Raw genomic sequence first — 8,535 nt, 5'->3', positions numbered from 1 at the left:
ATGCCACCAGATGTGCATCGGAAACTACTACTTTTCTTCCAGGGAACGATCAAGGCGTAGACTGTTTGAGACATTACTCCCATGGAGGAAAGTTCGCATGGTGACTGTTGTATTCAATGCCGATGCAATTTCTGTGTTTCATCAACACCCGGATGGACCAGAAATTACAGATTGCCTCCAGATGTGCATTGGAAACTACTATTGGTCTTCAGGGAACGATCAAATCGATGACAGTTTGAGACGTAACTCCCATGGAGGAAAGTGCGCATGGTGACTGTTGTATTCAATCCCGATGCAATTCCTGTGTTTCATCAACACTTTGAAGCTCCACAGATTACAGAATGTCTCGCGATGTGCATCGGAAACTACTACTGGTTTTCCAGGGAACGATAAAAGCGTAGACTGTTTGAGATATTACTCCCATGTAGGAAAGTGCGCATGGTAATTGTTGTATTCAATCCCGATGCAATTTCTGTGTTTCAACACTACTCTGATAGTCCACAGCTTACAGAATGCCTCCGGATGTGAATCGAAACTACTACTGGTCTTCCAAGGAACGATCAAAGCGTAGACTGTTTGAGACATTACTCCCGTGGCTGAAAGTGGTCTTGGTGACTGTTGTATTCAATCCCGCTGCAATTTCTGTGTTTCATTAGCACTCGGATAGTCCACAGATTAAAGAATGCCTCCAGATGTGCATCGGAAACTACTACTGGTCTTGAGGGAACGATCAAAGCGATGACAGTTTGAGAGATTAATTCAATGCAGAAATGTACGCATGGTGCCTGTTGTATTCAATCCCGATGAAATTTCAGTGTTTCAAAAACACTCTGATAGTCCACAGATTACAGAATGCTTCCAGATGTGCATCGAAAACTACTACTGGTCTTCGAGGGAACGATCAAAGCATAGACTGTTTGAGACATTACTCCCGTGGAAGAAAGTGCGCATGGTGACTGTTGTATTCAATCCCGATGCAATTGCTGTGTTCCTTTAACACTCAGTTAGTCCACAGATTACAGAATGCCTCCAGATGTGCATCGGAATCTACTACTGGCCTTCCAGCGAACGATCAAAGCGTAGCCTCTTTGAGACATTACTCCCAAGGAGGAAATTGCGCATGGTGTCTGTTGTATTCAATCCCGATGCAATTTCTGTGTTTCATCAACACTTTGAAGGTCCACAGATTACAGAATGCCTCCATATGTGAATCGAAACTACTAATGGTCTTCCAGGGAACGATCAAAGCGTAGACTGTTTAAGACATTACTCCCATGGAGTAAAGTGCGGATGGTGACTGTTATATTCAATCCCAATGCAATTTCTGTGTTTCAACAACACTCGGATAGTCCACAGATTACAGAATGCCACCAGATGTGCATCGGAAACTACTACTGGTCTTCCAGGGAACGATCAAACCGTAGACTGTTTGAGACGTTACTCCCATGGAGGAAAGTCCGCATGATGACTGTTGTATTCAATATCGATGCAATTTCTGTGTTTCAACAACACTCTGATAGTGAACAGATTACAGAATGCCTCCAGATGTGCATCGGAAACTACTACTGGTCTTCCAAGGAACGATAAAAGCTTAGACCGTTTGAGACATTACTCCCATGGAGGAAAGTGGTCATGGTGATGTTGTATTCAATCCCGATGCTATTTCTGTGTTTCATTGGCACTCGGATAGTCCACAGATTACAGAATGCCTCCAAATGTGCATCGGAAACCACTACTGGTCTTGAGGGAGTGATCAATGCGATGACAGTTTGAGACATTACTCCAATGTAGAAATGTACGCATGGTGCCTGTTGTATTCAATCCAGATGCAATTTCTGCGTTTCGTCAATACTTTGAAGGTCCACAGATTACAGAATGCCTCCAGATGTGCATCGGAATCTACAACTGGTCTTCCAGGGAACGATCAAAGCGTAGACTGTTTGAGACATTACTCCCATCGAGGAAAGTGCTCATGGTGTCTGTTGTATTCAATCCCGATGCAATTAAAGTGTTTCAACGACACTCTGATAGTCCACAGATTACATAATGCCTCCAGATATGGATCGGAAACTACTACTGGTATTCCAGGGAACGATCAAAGCGTAGACTGTTTGAGACATTACTCCCATGGAGGAAAGTGCTCATGGTGACTGTTGTATTCAATCCCGGAGCAATTTCTGAGTTCATCAACACTCTGATAGTCCACAGATTACAGAATGCAACCAGATGTGCATCGGATTCTACTACTGGTCTTCCAGGGAGAGATCAAAGCGTAAACTGTTTCAGACATTACTCCCATGGAGGAAAGTGCGCATTATGACTGTTGAATTCAATTCCGATGCAATTTCGGTGTTTCATCAATACTCTGATAGTCCACATATTACAGAATGCTTCCAGTTGTGCATATGAAACTGCTACTGGTCTTCCAGGGAGCGATCAAAGCGTAGACTGTTTGAGACATTACTCCTACGTAGGAAAGTGCGATGGTGACTGTTGTATTCAATCCCGATGCAATTTCTGTGTTTCATCAACACTCTGATAGTCCACAAATTACAGAATGCCTCCAGACGTGCATCGGAAACTACTACTGGTCTTCCAGGGAACGATCAAAGCGTAGACTTTTTGAGACATTACTCCCATGGATGAAAGTGAGCATGGTGACTGTTGTATTCAATCCCGATGCAATTTCAGTGTTTCAACAACACTCTGATATTCTACAGATTACATAATGCCTCCAGATATGGATCGGAAACTACTACTGGTCTTCCAGGGAACGACCAAAGCGTAGACTGTTTGAAACTTTACTCCTATGGAGAAAAGTACGAATGGTGACTGTTGTATTCAATCCCGAAGCAATTTCTGTGTTTCAACAACACTCTGATAGTAAACAGATAACAGAATGCCTCCAGATTTGCATCGGAAACTACTACTGGTCTTCCAGGGAACGATCAAAGCGTAGACTTTTGAGACATTACTCCCACGGAGGAAAGTGCGCATGGTGACTGTTGTATTTAATCCCGATGCAATTTCTGTGTTTCATGAACACTCTGAAGGTCCAAAGATTACAGTCTGCCTCCAGATGTGCATCGGAATCATCTACTGGTCTTCCAGGGAAAGATCAAAGCGTAGACTCTTTGAGACATTACTCCCATGGAGGAAAGTGCGCATGGTGACTGTTGTATTCAATCCCGATGCAATTTCTGTGTTTCAACAACACTCTGATAGTGAACAGATTACAGAATGCCTCCAGATGTGCATCGGAATCTACTACTGGCCTTCCAGCGAACGATCAAAACGTAGACACTTTGAGACATTACTCCCAAGGAGGAAAGTCCGCATGATGACTGTTGTATTCAATCCCGATGCAATTTCTGTGTTTCAACAACCCTCTGATAGTGAACAGATTACAGAATGCCTCCAGATGTGCATCGGAAACTACTACTGGTCTTCCAAGGAACGATCAAAGCTTAGACTGTTTGAGACATTACTCCCATGGAGGAAAGTGGTCATGGTGATGTTGTATTCAATCCCGATGCAATTTCTGTGTTTCATTACCACTCGGATAGTCCACAGATTACAGAATGCCTCCAGATGAGCATCGGAAACCACTACTGGTCTTGAGGGAGCGATCAATGCGATGACAGTTTGAGACATTACTCCAATTTAGAAATGTACGCATGGTGCCTGTTGTATTCAATCCCGATGCAATTTCTGCGTTTCATCAATACTTTGAAGGTCCACAGATTACAGAATGCCTCCTGATGTGCATCGGAAACTACTACAGGTCTTCCAGGGAACGATCAAAGCGTGGAACGTTTCAGACATTACTCCCATGGAGGAAAGTGCGGATGGTGACTGTTGTATTCAATCCCGATGCAATTCCTTTGTTTCAACACTACTCTGAAAGTCCACAGCTTACAGAATGCTACCAGATGTGCATCGGAAACAACTACTGGTCTTCCTGGGAACGATCAAAGCGTAGACTGTTTGAGTCATTACTCCCATGGAGGAAAGTGCGCTTGGTGACTGTTGTATTAAATCGCGATGCTATTTCTGTGTTTCATCAACACTCTGATAGTCCACAGATTACAGAATGCCACCAGATGTGCATCCAAAACTACTACTGGTCTTCCAGAGAACGATCAAGGCGTAGTCTGTTTGAGACATTACTCCCAAGGAGGAAAGTGCTCATGTTGACTGTTGTATTCAATCCCGATGCTACTTCTGTGTTTCATCAACACTCTGATAGTCCACAGATTACAGAATGCCACCAGATTTGCATCGGAAACTACTACTTTTCTTCCAGGGAACGATCAAGGCGTAGACTGTTTGAGACATTACTCCCATGGAGGAAAGTTCGCATGATGACTGTTGTATTCAATGCCGATGCAATTTCTGTGTTTCATCAACACCCGAATGGACCAGAAATTACAGAATGCCTCCAGATGTGCATTGGAAACTACTATTGGTCTTCAGGGAACGATCAAATCGATGACAGTTTGAGACGTAACTCCCATGGAGGAAAGTGCGCATGGTCACTGTTGTATTCAATCCCGATGCAATTTCTGTGTTTCATCAACACTTTGAAGGTCCACAGATTACAGAATGTCTCGCGATGTGCATCGGAAACTACTACTGGTTTTCCAGGGAACGATAAAATCGTAGACTGTTTGAGATATTACTCCCATGTAGGAAAGTGCGCATGGTAACTGTTGTATTCAATCCCGATGCAATTCCTGTGTTTCAACACTACTCTGATAGTCCACAGCTTACAGAATGCCTCCGGATGTGAATCGAAACTACTACTGGTCTTCCAAGGAACGATCAAAGCGTAGACTGTTTGAGACATTACTCCCGTGGCTGAAAGTGGTCTTGGTGACTGTTGTATTCAATCCCGCTGCAATTTCTGTGTTTCATTAGAACTCGGATAGTCAACAGATTAAAGAATGCCTCCAGATGTGCATCGGAAACTACTACTGGTCTTGAGGGCACGATCAAAGCGATGACAGTTTGAGACATTACTCCCATGGAGGAAAGTCCGCATGGTGACTTTTGTATTCAATCCCGATGCAATTTTTGTGTTTCAACAACACTCTGATAGTAAACACATTACAGAATGCCTCCAGATGTGCATTGGAAACTACTACTGGTATTCCAGGGAACGATCAAACCGTAGACTGTTTGAGACATTACTCCCATGGCGGAAAGTGGTCATGGTGACTGTTGTATTCAATCCCGCTGCAATTTCTGTGTTTCATTAGCACTCGGATAGTCCACAGATTAAAGAATGCCTCCAGATGTGCATCGGGAACTACTACTGGTCTTGAGGGAACGATCAAAGCGATGACAGTTTGAGAGATTAATCCAATGCAGAAATGTACGCATGGTGCCTGTTGTATTCAATCCCGATGAAATTTCAGTGTTTCAAAAACACTCTGATAGTCCACAGATTACAGAATGCTTCCAGATGTGCATCGTAAACTACTACTGGTCTTCGAGGGAACGATCAAAGCATAGACTGTTTGAGACATTACTCCCGTGGAAGAAAGTGCGCATGGTGACTGTTGTATTCAATCCCGATGCAATTGCTGTGTTCCTTTAACACTCAGTTAGTCCACAGATTACAGAATGCCTCCAGATGTGCATCGGAATCTACTACTGGCCTTCCAGCGAACGATCGAAGCGTAGACTCTTTGAGACATTACTCCCAAGGAGGAAATTGCGCATGGTGACTGTTGTATTCAATCCCGATGCAATTTCTGTGTTTCATCAACACTTTGAAGGTCCACAGATTACAGAATGCCTCCATATGTGAATCGAAACTACTAATGGTCTTCCAGGGAACGATCAAAGCGTAGACTGTTTAAGACATTACTCCCATGGAGTAAAGTGCGGATGGTGACTGTTATATTCAATCCCAATGCAATTTCTGTGTTTCAACAACACTCTGATAGTCCACAGATTACAGAATGCCACCAGATGTGCATCGGAAACTACTACTGGTCTTCCAGGGAACGATCAAAGCGTAGACTGTTTGAGACGTTACTCCCATGGAGGAAAGTCCGCATGATGACTGTTGTATTCAATCCCGATGCAATTTCTGTGTTTCAACAACACTCTGATAGTGAACAGATTACAGAATGCCTAAAGATGTGCATCGGAAACTACTACTGGTCTTCCAAGGAACGATCAAAGCTTAGACCGTTTGAGACATTACTCCCATGGAGGAAAGTGGTCATGGTGATGTTGTATTTAATCCCGATGCAATTTCTGTGTTTCATTAGCACTCGGATAGTCCACAGATTACAGAATGCCTCCAAATGTGCATCGGAAACCACTACTGGTCTTGAGGGAGTGATCAATGCGATGACAGTTTGAGACATTACTCCAATGTAGAAATGTACGCATGGTGTCTGTTGTATTCAATCCCGATGCAATTAAAGTGTTTCAACGACACTCTGATAGTCCACAGATTACATAATGCCTCCAGATATGGATCGGAAACTACTACTGGTCTTCCAGGGAACGATCAAAGCGTAGACTGTTTGAGACATTACTCCCATGGAGGAAAGTGCTCATGGTGACTGTTGTATTCAATCCCGGAGCAATTTCTGAGTTCATCAACACTCTGATAGTCCACAGATTACAGAATGCAACCAGATGTGCATCGGATTCTACTACTGGTCTTCCAGGGAGAGATCAAAGCGTAAACTGTTTCAGACATTACTCCCATGGAGGAAAGTGCGCATTATGACTGTTGAATTCAATTCCGATGCAATTTCGGTGTTTCATCAATACTCTGATAGTCCACATATTACAGAATGCTTCCAGTTGTGCATATGAAACTGCTACTGGTCTTCCAGGGAGCGATCAAAGCGTAGACTGTTTGAGACATTACTCCTACGTAGGAAAGTGCGATGGTGACTGTTGTATTCAATCCCGATGCAATTTCTGTGTTTCATCAACACTCTGATAGTCCACAAATTACAGAATGCCTCCAGACGTGCATCGGAAACTACTACTGGTCTTCCAGGGAACGATCAAAGCGTAGACTTTTTGAGACATTACTCCCATGGATGAAAGTGAGCATGGTGACTGTTGTATTCAATCCCGATGCAATTTCAGTGTTTCAACAACACTCTGATAGTCTACAGATTACATAATGCCTCCAGATATGGATCGGAAACTACTACTGGTCTTCCAGGGAACGATCAAAGCGTAGACTGTTTGAAACTTTACTCCTATGGAGAAAAGTACGAATGGTGACTGTTGTATTCAATCCCGAGGCAATTTCTGTGTTTCAACAACACTCTGATAGTAAACAGATAACAGAATGCCTCCAGATTTGCATCGGAAACTACTACTGGTCTTCCAGGGAACGATCAAAGCGTAGACTTTTGAGACATTACTCCCACGGAGGAAAGTGCGCATGGTGACTGTTGTATTTAATCCCGATGCAATTTCTGTGTTTCATGAACACTCTGAAGGTCCACAGATTAAAGTCTGCCTCCAGATGTGCATCGGAATCATCTACTGGTCTTCCAGGGAAAGATCAAAGCGTAGACTCTTTGAGACATTACTCCCATAGAGGAAAGTGCGCATGGTGACTGTTGTATTCAATCCCGATGCAATTTCTGTGTTTCAACAACACTCTGATAGTGAACAGATTACAGAATGCCTCCAGATGTGCATCGGAATCTACTACTGGCCTTCCAGCGAACGATCAAAGCGTAGACACTTTGAGACATTACTCCCAAGGAGGAAAGTGCGCATGGTGACTGTTGTATTCAATCCCGATGCAATTTCTGTGTTTCATCAACACTTTGAAGGTCCACAGATTACAGAATGCCTCCATATGTGAATCGAAACTACTACTGGTCTTCCAGGGAACGATCAAAGCGTAGACTGTTTAAGACATTACTCCCATGGAGTAAAGTGCGGATGGTGACTATTGTATTCAATCCCGATGCAATTTCTGTGTTTCAACAACACTCTGATAGTCCACAGATTACAGAATGCCTCCAGATGTGCATCGGAATCTACTACTGGCCTACCAGCGAATGATCAAAGCGTAGACTCTTTGAGACATTACTCCCAAGGAGGAAAGTGCGCATGGTGACTGTTGTATTCAATCCCGATGCAATATCTGTGTTTCATCAACACTCTGATAGTCTACAGATTACAGAATGCCTCCAGATGTGCATCGGAAACTACTACTGGTCTCCCACGGAACGATCAAAGCGTAGACTGTTTGAGATGTTACTCCCATGCAGGAAAGTCCGCATGATGACTGTTGTATTCAATCCCGATGCAATTTCTGTGTTTCAACAACCCTCTGATAGTGAACAGATTACAGAATGCCTCCAGATGTGCATCGGAAACTACTACTGGTCTTCCAAGGAACGATCAAAGCTTAGACTGTTTGAGACATTACTCCCATGGAGGAAAGTGGTCATGGTGATGTTGTATTCAATCCCGATGCAATTTCTGTGTTTCATTACCACTCGGATAGTCCACAGATTACAGAATGCCTCC

This window comes from Schistocerca gregaria, unplaced genomic scaffold, assembly GCF_023897955.1.
Source record: "Schistocerca gregaria isolate iqSchGreg1 unplaced genomic scaffold, iqSchGreg1.2 ptg000169l, whole genome shotgun sequence".
NCBI lineage: Eukaryota > Metazoa > Arthropoda > Insecta > Orthoptera > Acrididae > Schistocerca > Schistocerca gregaria.
This window is presented reverse-complemented; position numbering follows the sequence as displayed.